Here is a 12,511-nt window from a genome sequence, read left to right on the forward strand (position 1 = left end):
CTCAGAGGAAGGACAGCAGGTTACCAAGAAGAGACTTGATACCCTATGAACATATACAGGGGGAGGTAATCCCCCTCAGGAACAGTCATAGGGGAGGGGAATAAGGGGAAAATGGGAGGGAGGGAAGAATAGGAGGATACAAGGGATGGGATAACCATTGAGATGTAACAAGAGTAAACTAATAAAAAAAGAAAAAAGAAAAAAATTGATTCAGAAGCATAAAAAATTTATTTCAGTTTTTAAATATATATTTATATTACTACATTTAAAGAAAATAAACTACTTACAGAAAGAAGAAACATGAAACAATAAGAAATTATATACATTTTACATTCATAGTGTTTTGGCTATTTGTATTTGGAAACCTTGAAGAAAATATCTTTCCTTTCTTGGTAACTCTAAAATTCTCAATGTAAACCAATATCTATCATATCTAATTTCTATCAACTTAAAACATCTATCTAGACCTAAAAACATATTAACACTTAAACAACTAAGCTTTATTGTAAGACTGAAGTACCTGGTCTTCAACCACATCAAAAACTTGAGAAGGAACAGTACAGTTTGAGATCAGGTATCGGGACTCCACTGGAGCACCTTTTATTGTACAAGATTGTTTTAGCTATTCTGGGTTTTTTGTTTTCCATATGAAATTCAGAATTGAATTTTCAATGTCTTTAAAAAATTCTGTAGGCATTTTGATAGGGATTGCATTGAATCTGTAGATTGCTTTTGGTAGGATGGCCATTTTTACTATGTTAATTCTCCCGTAATTACTTGAGTAAACAGGAAGTGCAGGTGTGCAGCTTCCAAAATGAAAAGCTAACAGTTTACTGCCTGAACACTCACACAAAAGTCAAGCTTTGACTTATTTTAAAGTTATTATTATAACTTATTCATATTAAAAACTGATTTTATTACCCTCACTCTTATCTTCCTGTTAACACCCTCCCTTTTCCGTTCTAGTCTCCTGCCCTAGATATCTGACAGGTGGGGTCCTCTTCCTTCACCTTCTGACCACATCCTATAAAGTCTCATCTGGACAGCCTGCATCCCCATCCTCTGTGCTCCCACATGGCCTTAAGGGGCAGTGAGCAAATCAAGGATACGAGAGTTCTTGTAAGAGACAATCCCCCACTCCTGCCTCCTCCTGTGGAGAATGAGCTATCCATTGACTAAATTTGAACAGCGGGCTTAGGTCTTCTGCTTGCAATGTCCTTGGCTGGTGCATTAGTTTGTGCAGGTTCCCCCAGGTCCAGATCTGAAAGATCTTACAACTCTCCCCTCCCTATTCAATAAAACTTGCTGTTCTTCACCCAGTGTCTGGCTCCATGTCCCAGTATCTGTCCCGATACTTTAATGGATGGAATCTCTCAAAGGAAATCTATTTGGGGCTGATATACACATATAATTGAATAAATATATTGTGTATCTTTTTGAATCTGGGTTACCTCAATCAGGATGACCATTTCTAATTCCATCCATTTGCCTGCAAATTTCAAGATTTCCTTGTTTTTGATAGCTGAATAGTAGTCCTTTGTTTAAATGTACCAGAGTTTCTTTATTCATTCTTCAGTTGAGGGACATCTGGGTTTCTACTTTTATATTTTAACATAATATTTTTATTGATTATTTCAGAATTTCACATAATACACACTTATCACCCTTACTTTCAACCTACCAGTTCCAGCCCCTGCAATTGTAGCATTCCAACAACAACAAGAAAGATTAAAAACAAAAAACAAAATTAATTTGTGTTATCCATATAGTCACGGGAGCACAAATAGTCCCTGATTGGCATGTCGTGTAGCAGCATTGTGCTATAGAGTAATGAAATACATCCTGGTCTCTCTGCGTGGTTATTTGGGTATAAAGTTGGAAAAGGGGTAGCCACTGATTTCACTAAAATAATAATTCAATGTTAAATTTTAATAATCAGATAACAAAAGAGCTATACTTTAACATCATTTTCACAATTTTTTTCTTTTTATAAAGTTTTATTGTAATTTTTCTTTGTTTTAATATACATTTATATTATTATACAATAATACAATAAGCTACATGCAACAGGAAGAACCAACAGTTCTCTTTGTTGGTTTTCTGTCTAGGTTATTACCTTAAAAAATCACTTGGATTCAAGATGGTGGCATTGAACATGAATGGTATCTTCAGGATGGAGATTAGGCACCCCACTGGGACTTACAGACTGCCTGGATAGCCCTAGGTGAGGGAGGTCCACAAAGTGCAGAGCACAGGTGGGTCTGGCCTCAAGTCATCCAATTGGACCACAGAGGATGGGAGCCCAGTCCCCAGAGTCTGGATCCTATATTCATGGGCTGGGTACCTGGGACTGAAATGAACCTGCATCTGCTAACCTGGGGATAACCAAGGAAAATAGGTGGATCTGACCTCAGACCACCCTACTAGTCCACAGAAAGCCCCAGGTTCCATTGCAGGCATGGTATCCAAAGCCCTGCCCAGCCTATCTTGCCTTACCTGCACCTTTTGTTCTTCCTCTCTGACTGAACTGTGTGCTGCAGAGAAACAGCATCAGTGTCTGCTGGCTCTGGTGAAGCCCAAGTGTGGATCTGGGATACACATGATCTCAGATCATTCTGCCAGTCCATGGAAGGACTTGGGACCCAAGCAGGGGCCCAAGCAGCGGTGGACACTTTCTCTACCTACAGCTCAATTGCTGCCCTCTCAGGCTGACTGATCTAAAGGTGATGGCCTGAATTGATCACGCAGAAACCTATCCAGCACCCCAATCCAGCAACTGTTCCCCCACACTTGTATGGGACTGAACTGGTCTAAGCAAATCAGGCAGGAAACTAACCTGAAGCCACAACTATTGGAACTGTTCCCACACTCTCCTGTAGGAATGAACCCGCCTGAACAGAATGGGCAGAAATTTAGCCAGAAGAAGCCACAACCAAGTGAGATGTTCCCACACTCTTGGGTGGGACTGAAAAAGCATGAGCAATAGGGCAGAAATCTATGCAGCCTCCACAACTCAGCAGGCTGTTGCCACATTCTCTCAGATGGATGAGACTGAACTGGCCTTAACATATCAGGCAGAAGCTTACCTATCCACCATAAGCCAGAGGACAGTATCTGCTTTCTCAGGCAAGACTGAATTTAGGCCCTTAAGGCCTGGATAGATAAGGCAGAATCCTAGAAAACTGTCACAAACCAGCAGGGGCTCCAGAAATCAAGGGTAGACTGAGCCTAGGCCATCAAACCCCAGTGCCTGAGGGCAGGATTTTCAAAGTCCAGTCAAAGACAGGATAACTAACTGTACCTACACTACTTCGAACTGATACTTGTTCTGTAGAACACCAGCACTGGCCTATGGGTCCCATTGTGGAGCCCAGGGTGTGGATCTCAGTCCCCTGAAACAGAAACTAGGTCACCTGCTGATTCAGAGAAGGGTTCCCTCATCCCCATAGGTGAGGGTTCTCGACCCATAGACACTCACCAACAAACTTCTCTAAACAACCAATGAAGGACACCAGAAACTCCCTCCCAAAATCAAAGAAACCATGATGACTAAAGGCCAGCACAAAAATACAAACAACAAAAACCAAAACAATATGGCATCTTCAGAAACTAGCTATGACAAATAATTCAACCCTGGGAACCCAAACACAACTAAAGCAAAAGAAAATCACCCCAAATCCTTGGTAATGAAGAGGATAAGGAAATAAATGAATAAAATCCATAAACAAATACAGGAAGGTGCAGCCAAACAGACTGAGGACATTAGAGAGGCCTATAGAGAGGATATGAAATCACCGGAAGAAATTCAGAAAAATACAAAAAAATCAGATGAAGAAAATCAATAAAACAGTTCAAGATCTGAAGATGAAAATGGAAACAATGATAAAATCACAGACAGAAGAAAGCCAGAAATGAAAGAACTTAGAGAATAAAGCAGAGAATGAAGAGGTAAGCTTCTCTAATAGATTCAAAAGATGAAGGAAAGGATTTCAGGGGTAGAAGAAAACACTGAAGAACTTTATGCAACCATCAAAGAAAATGATAAATCTGAAAGTTCATGACACAAAACATAGAGGAAACCAAAGATACCATGAAAAGATGAAACCTAAGGATAATAGGAATTGATGAAAGATAAGATACCTGGCTCCAAAGCACAGAAAATATTTTCAACAAAGTCATAGAAGAAAAATTAACAAAGGAGATACATATAAACATAAAACAGGTCTACAGAACACCAAATAGAATAGACCAGAAAAGGAAATACTCCCACCACATAATTTAAAAAAATCACAAAATGTACAGAACAATGAAAAGCATTAAAAGTGGTAAAGGAAGAAGGCTAGGTAACACATAATGGCAAAACTATCAGAATTAAACTGTACTTATCAGCGGACACCATAAAAGCCAGAAGGGCCTGGGCAGAGGACATGCAAACACTAAGAGACCACAGATGCCAGTTCAGACTACTATACCTAGTGAAAATTTCAATAACTATTGATGGAAAAAACAAGATATCCCATAAAAAATAAATTCAAACAGTACATATTCACAATTCTCGACCCACAGAACTTACTTCAAGGAAAACTCTAACTCAACGTGACAAACTGCAACAAAAATAACACAGAAAATAGATAACTTCACTGTTGCAAAATATAACCACAAAAACACTCTATTGCATCCAGGAACTTAGTAGTCACTGATCATTAATACCTCTCAACATCAATGGACTCAACTCTCCAATAAAAAGACATAGACTAACTGAATGGATGCATAAACAAGACCCAGCATTCATCTGCATTCAAGAACCACATCTTAGTCACAATGATAGACACTACCTTAGGGTAAAAGACTAAAAAAAAAAAAAAAGATATTCCAAGCAAACAGAAACAAGAAGAAAGCTGGTGTACCCATTTTGATATATAACAAAACACCCTTTCAACCAAAATTAATCAAAAGAGATGAGAAAGGACACTTCATACTTATCAAAAGTAAAGTCAACTAAGATGATACAACAATTCTGAACATCTATGCCCACAATATTAGGGCACACACATTTGTAAAAGAAATATGTACAAAGCTTAAACCACACATTGATCCACACTTTCACCAAAAGATAGGCTAATGAAACAGAAGCTAAACCATAAATAATGACACTAACTGATATCATCAAACAAATGGATTTAACAGAAATCTACAGAACTTTTCACCCAAACACAAAAGATTATACGTTCTTCTCAGCACCTCATGGAATCTTCTCCAAAATTGGTCACATAGTAGGTCACAAAACAAGCCTCAACAGATACAAGGCGATTGAAATATGACCTTGTATCATATCAGATCACCATGGACTAAAGCTGGACTTCAAGAACAACAGAAATAACAAAAAGCCTACACACAAATGGAAACTAAACAACTCACTACTTAATGAGAACTGGGTCAAAGAAGAAATAAAGAAATTAAGAATGTCCTAAAATTCAATGAAAATGAATGTACAACATACACACATTTATGAGACAAATTGAAAGCAGTGCTAAGAGGAAAATTCACAGTATTAAGTGCCTTCATAAAGACATTAGAAACATCTCATATAGACAATTTAATGACACATCTGTAATCTGTGGGAAAAAAAGGAAGCAGAAACACCCAAGAGGAGTAGACAGCTGCAAATAATAAAAATCAGGCCTGAAATCAGTAAATTAGAAACAAAGACCCAACAAAGAAAGAGAATTTCAGACCAAATTCTCTTATGAACATTAATGTAAAAATACTCAATAAAATATCACACACTGAATGCAAAAAGGTATTAAAGATACCATTTACCATGACCAAGTAGGATTCGTTCCAGACATACAGAGATAGTTCAATATACTGCAATCCATTAATGTAATCCACCATATAAAAATTGAAAGAAAAAAAACACATGATCATCTTCTCTGATGCTGAAAAGTCATTTGACAAAATCCAACACCCATTCATGTTAAAGTTTTAGAGAAACTAGGGATACAAGGCATATATTTAAACTTAATAAAGGCTATATACAGCAAGCCAATAGCCAACATCAAGTTAAATGCAGAGAAACTCAAGGAAACATCACTAAAATCATGGATTTAATAAGGCTGCCCATTTTCTCCTTAGCTCCCTATTAACAGCAGCAACAAGTATATTTCCCTATTAAGTGTAACATCAAGTATATCTTCTTGAAAATAGTACTTTTACCTATAGTACTTATTGTTTTGTTAACAATCTGAAAGGAAATGTGCTTTTCTGAGACACCATACATCTTATAAACAGTGCTGTTTACCATTAAAATGAAGATAAATCAAAACTTATCTGAAATGTCTTTGGTTACACTGTAAATATATATTGGAATATATCTGAGAGTTTACTAACTCTATTGTTTTCCTTGTGTTTTATTAAGATTTAGATCCTCCATTACACACCTAGTATTACTCTTCTATTTATTACCATTTAGCATAGCAGTAATTAAAACTATCTAAATATTAGAATCATACTATATTTCCTAATTTAAGATCTATTTTTTTATCCTTACTGTTTAATTTGTGCTTAGGAAATGGTATAAAGCATAATGTACTGAATCATCTTAAATCAGTTAACAACCAACACTATTCCCAATAGACGTGCGCCACAAGTCTAGAACATGAGCTAGAAAATTCCCAATTAAACTCTTTTCCTAGGTGCATCTGGATTGTGTCAAGTTGATAATTAAAATTAATCAAGACAGTCAATTTATATTATTTGCTCTTTAGACATCTTACAAAATTTCATTTATCACAAAATTAGCCTATGGTGTTCTACAATTCTGTTCTTTTATGCTCTTTTCAGGTAGATTCAATCTATTTGCTAGTAGAGGAAGATGAAAACAGGACAGTCAAATATTTATTACTAAATAAGAAAACATGCTTTGCTCCCAGAAGTTCCTACAAATAAATATAAGAAATTTAGGCTGCATTGGCAGGAATTTATACTCTAATGAAAATGTAATAAAAACTTTCACATATGTTTTAGTTCCTATACCCATTTTGCCCACTTTCTAATAGAAATTCTATCTATAGTCAGCAGGAAGGAAATGCAGCTATTCGTTACTTAGGTCTAGTACTGACTCAAGAATCACAAGCAACTGCCAAGCTCATATATAATCATCAGGTGAGTCATCTAAGTGTCAGAGAATAAACACATATATGAACTTAGCCAATATTTCAGTTGTGGATATTAAGTATCTTATAGTAACTAGAACAAGTGTTTATGATGTTTAATGTAGGTATTAATAAATATATATTACGGATACCAACAGATCTTTGAAGAGATTATCACCTATATGTTAAGGATAAAGGAAAATGACATTTGAAAATAAGGTAATGGTTACACCCAAAATTTAAGTCCTCTTGTAGTTGGGTTTGAAAATGGTGGTAAGGCAGAAATATTATGAAAGCCATAAGGGACGAGGGCACCAGGAGAACAAAGTCTTCTGAATCAACTAAGCAAGGTAAATATGAGACGTAAGAGACTGAAAGCAACAAGCACAGGGCTTATATGTGTGGACACCAGGTCCCCTACATTCATATTATAGCTTAAAAGCTTAATAGTTATTATATTTATGGGACTCTTGATTCTAAAAATGAGTGGGTCTCTGACATTTTTCCTTGTTCTTGGGACTCTTCTGTTCCTGTTGAGTTGCCCTGACCTAATTTGATATGAAATTTTAATTTATCTTATTATTTTTTGTTTTGTCATGCTTAGCTGTTATCTCTTACTGGCCTGTTCTTTTCTAATAAGAGAGAGAAAGGGAGAAGACCTGTATAAAGGGGAAGTTGGAGAGGTAATGGCAGTAATAGGTAAGGAAATTATAATCATGATATATTGTTGAGAAAGGTGATATATTCAATAATAAAAAGTGATATTGTGTAAATTGCTATTGTTCTGACAACTCCAAGTAGTTCTTTAAAATAAGTTTATTCATAAAGTGAAGACAAAGTTTGACTCCTTAGCTTGCCCAGCTTCCCCAACAGCACACCTTCCTTTCACCTCCATGTCCTGGAACCCTAGGTAAGACTTTGCCATATCCAACAAATACTCTTAGAGCCCATCCAGCTTTTCCAACAGCTTCTCTTTTTTCCTGTCCCATAAATTCACCATAAGTCCACTGCTATTCAAGAGACCATGTTGGTACCCAGGATCCCTGAGGCCCTACATGCTCCCAGAAGCCCAGAGTCCCAGGGGGATTACTGGCATGCAAAACTTCAGAAGATATGGAGGCTTCAAAACTCTAGTGGACCTGTAGACCAGCCATCTCCAGAACCATAGGCCACTTAGGATAGAAGGCTAGAAAGGAAATAAAAACCGAGAATAACGAATTCATTCAACAAAGATAAGCTTAGACACTGACACCTTCATCTATAGTTACTCCAGACCTAGATGACTAGAGGCCAGCTTAAGACCACAATAAACAAAACCCAGGTCAATGTCAAACCACCAAAACCAGACTTCCCTACTAGAGCAAATGGTGGATATGCCAACAACAGCTGAAGCACAAGAAAATGTCTTAAAACCTACTGGATGCAAATAGATCAATATCTATCATACCAGATAATACTTAAGTCTTAGTAGATCAAAGATCTCAACATAAAACCATAATCTTTGAACCTGCTACAAGAGATAGGGAGAATAGCCTTAAATACAATGGAATAGGAGGACAACTTCCTGAACAGAACAGCAACAGTGCAAGAACAAAGATTCACAATTAATAAACAGGGCTCCATGAAACTGAAAAGCTTCTGCAAAGTGAAGGACACCATCAATAGATATAGAAAGTGGAGTGTGGGGTGCAGAGGGAAAGGTAAAGAACGCTCAAGTGAAAGAATAGTTGAGGTAAAGAGTACTGGGAGAGACAACTGTATTTTATGGTTATATCATGGATGAAAGAGAAAACTAGTGCTTATGGAAACTCTCAGGTATCTCTCAGGATGGTCTTAGCTAAGACTCCTAATAAACAGGGATATGGAGTCTGAGCAGGTCATCTCCTGTAACTATATAAGACTTTAGGTGGAGAGATTGGGACATCAAATTACCCATAAAACCTTTAACCTATAATATGCCCTGCTTGCAAGATGTACTGGGAGGCACAGAAATTGTGGGGAAAATTAACCAATAAGACTCATGTCAAGAGAAGGTCTTACAACTGATACTTCATAGAGAGCCAGGAACCAGAGGCTAGATATAGCAGAGACCTAGGATAGAATCAAACACAAGGATGCTATATTCATAGTTGAAAACCTATCATAATCCTCATCAGAACTTCACCAGCAATGGATAGAAACAGATACAGACAAAGATTAGCCAAAGATTGTGGAATCCTTTGGAAGATGAAAGGTAGAATTGAAGAGCCAAAGGGGTCCAATACCCCAGAAGAAAGTTCACAGAATCAATGTACCCAGCCTCATATGTCTCACAGAGACTGAATTGACTATTTGGGAGCCTATATGGGTCTGACCTAGGCTCTCTGAAATTATATTATAGTTGTCTTGTGGGGATATTTTTGCGGGACTCCTAGCAGTTTGAGTGGGTAAATTTATGACTCCTTTGCCTGCTTTTTGAATCCTTTTCCACCTATTGGTTTGCTTTGTCCAGCCAAAATATATGGGGTAATGCCTAGTCTTATACAACTTGATATTCCATGTTTGGTTGCTATCTTTGAGAGGACTTCTCTTTGCTAAAAGAAAAATGAGGAGCAGGGGATGGGGAGAGATGGATGGCAGGTGAGGGGGGAGGAAGGAAGGACTTGGTGGGGAGGAGAGAGGAGAAACTTCAGTTGGCATATAATACATGAGAGAAGAATAAATAAAAATGAAAAATATTGAATTTGGCTAATGCTTAGAGGGATTCAAGAAAATTCGAATCTCTCTGCCTTGCCACCCTCTTTCTTTCATTCACTGTTTTGTTCTTGGAGAAAGGTTTTATGTGTGTATCCTAAGCCAATCTTGACATTGTCATATAGCTGAGGTTGTACCTGAACTGTTGACCATTCTGCCTTTCCACCAGAGTGTTTGAATACAGGCCACAGAGTTATGCCGACAAACACAACCACTGAAAATCTTCCCTGTTGTCTAGGAACAAGGAGATCCACAAGCTGAAAAGAATTAGGTCTACTCTAGTTTTTAAGGACATGAGCTCTCTACAGCTGTGAACACAAGTGACTTCAGGACACTTTGATTATCTCATAAGCAAACAACCTACATGGTAACATTCACTCCTTTTTATTCTCTCTAGCCTCCCATTGCCATAAAAATCCACAGGAAATCAATTTCATGACTCTAAAGATCTGCCTTGGTTAACAGTTCAAGGAATAATATGGCACATATACACAAATGTATGTACACATTGCGTTGCTTTCCATAAATATTTTAAGAGTCATGCATATTATATTATGTATTCCAATATATTTTCTCCTATGTAAATAAAATTCTATATTATAGATATATGGTTTTAATTTTTATCCTTTTATGGTCTGATGGGCAATTACATTATGCCTTGTTTTGGTTATTAATGAATAATGCTATAGATATTTGTATAAAAATTTAACTTGGTATGAAATTATAAGTGGGTATTAGCCATAAAGCACATGATAATCATGCTATAACCTACAGACCAAAAGAAGCCAAGGAAAACCCAAGTGAGAATGCTTGCATCTCACTCAGAAGAGGAAATAAAATAGAAATGTGAAATAGATGGAGGTAGAGTATTTGATGGGAAAGGGCACAGAGAAAGCACCTGGTGTGAGGATCAGAGACCTACAGAGAAACCTAACTTAGGCCCATGGGGACTCACAGAGATTGGTCAACCAACTAAATATCATTCAAGGGCTGGACCTAGATCCACTACACATATGTAGCAGATGTTTAGCTTGGTCATCATATGGGTCCCTTAAGAATGGGAGTAGGGGCCTGACGCTGATTCTGTGGCCTCCTGCTAGATCCTTTTCCTTTAACTGGGCAGCTTTGTCTGGCCTCAGTAGGAGAGCATATGCTGTGTACTACTGTGACCTGAAGTGCCAGGGTGGGTTGGTATCCCTTGGGGGCCTCCCCTTCTCTGAGAAAGAACAAAGGGAAGGGGGGAGGGAAGAGGAGAGGGGATGGGACTAGCCTGTAAAATGATGAAAAAGAGAGAGAGGAGAGAGGGAGGGAGATAGTGAGGGAAAGGGGGGAGGAGGGAGGGAGAGAAAGAGAGAATTTTAAGTTAAATATTTAATGTGGGAACACAGAGGCAGGCACTGAAGCAGAGATCATGGAGAAATTGTGCTTACTAGCTTGCTTTTCAGGAGCCCATTGGCTACCTTTCTGTCTTGTCTTTATTTTCTTTTTGCTTTTGTTTTGTTTTGTTTCTGAGACAGGTTTTTCTCCATGTAGCCCTGCCTATCCTGAAACTCATTCTTTAGATCAGCTTGTCTTTACCTTTAAAATGCTGGGATTAAAGGTACCACGACATTTGGTTTAGCTCCCTTTTCAAAATAATATTTTTCAGGACAGCCTCCCCAGGAATGATACCACCCTCAGTGACTTGTACCCTCTCACATCAGATGCTAATCAAGAAAACATCCCATAGCCTTGCCTCCAGGCTGATATGAAGGACACATTTTCCCATTAGATATACCTTCTTTCCAGATGAACAAATTTTCTGTAAAGCTGACAAAAAGGTAACCAGTACAAACACTTTCATACAGATCTTATCATAGCAGAGAATATTTAATGCTTTGTTGTTTATTATGAAAATGGACTGGAATTTTAGTTAAGTGTAAACAGAGAATTTGCATCTAATGAAGAGTTTGGTAAAAATGTGTACAATTTCTTAAGTCACAAGATAATTAGATCTGAGAAGGACATATTTGAACAGGTAAATTAAGTAAATTTTCCCTCTGATCTTTCCTTGAAAAGATCACTGTATAACTTATAAAACAATAAACTTAACTTTGCTAGATTAAAAAAAACTGTTGTGCCTTTTTATCATAACCCCCGCTAATAATATATATGTTTAATTATATCCAAATCATCCTTAACCTTGAATATAGACATTCTAGTTTTGTGATGTAATATCTAATTGTATCCTCACTTATATTACTCTGTAGTCATAATTTTGCATATGTTTTATGCCTTTGATAGACAATTAGATTTGTTATGTTTAATTGTGGAGTTTAGATGTGCTCTGCATGTAGTGTTTTTTCAATAAAAACAGTCACTCCTAGATATTTTCTTCCTTTTTCTAAGACAAAATATTTCTTTTTGATAGCTGTGTTAAGTATTTAAGTCTTTTAAGTTTTACAAGCTGCTAATTAGGTATTAAAATATCATCTATATATTAAAGCTTTTCTTATTCTGGTATGTCTGATTTAAGATTTATTAACGGTAAAACCTATATGTAAACAACAACTGAATCTAGAAATAAATAGCAATTTATCACTTCTACATGCAGTTATGAAATTATGCTGTGAAGTTTTATATTA

Source organism: Acomys minous (genome assembly GCF_964271855.1).
Source record: "Acomys minous genome assembly, chromosome: 17".
NCBI classification, from domain to species: Eukaryota; Metazoa; Chordata; class Mammalia; order Rodentia; family Muridae; genus Acomys; species Acomys minous.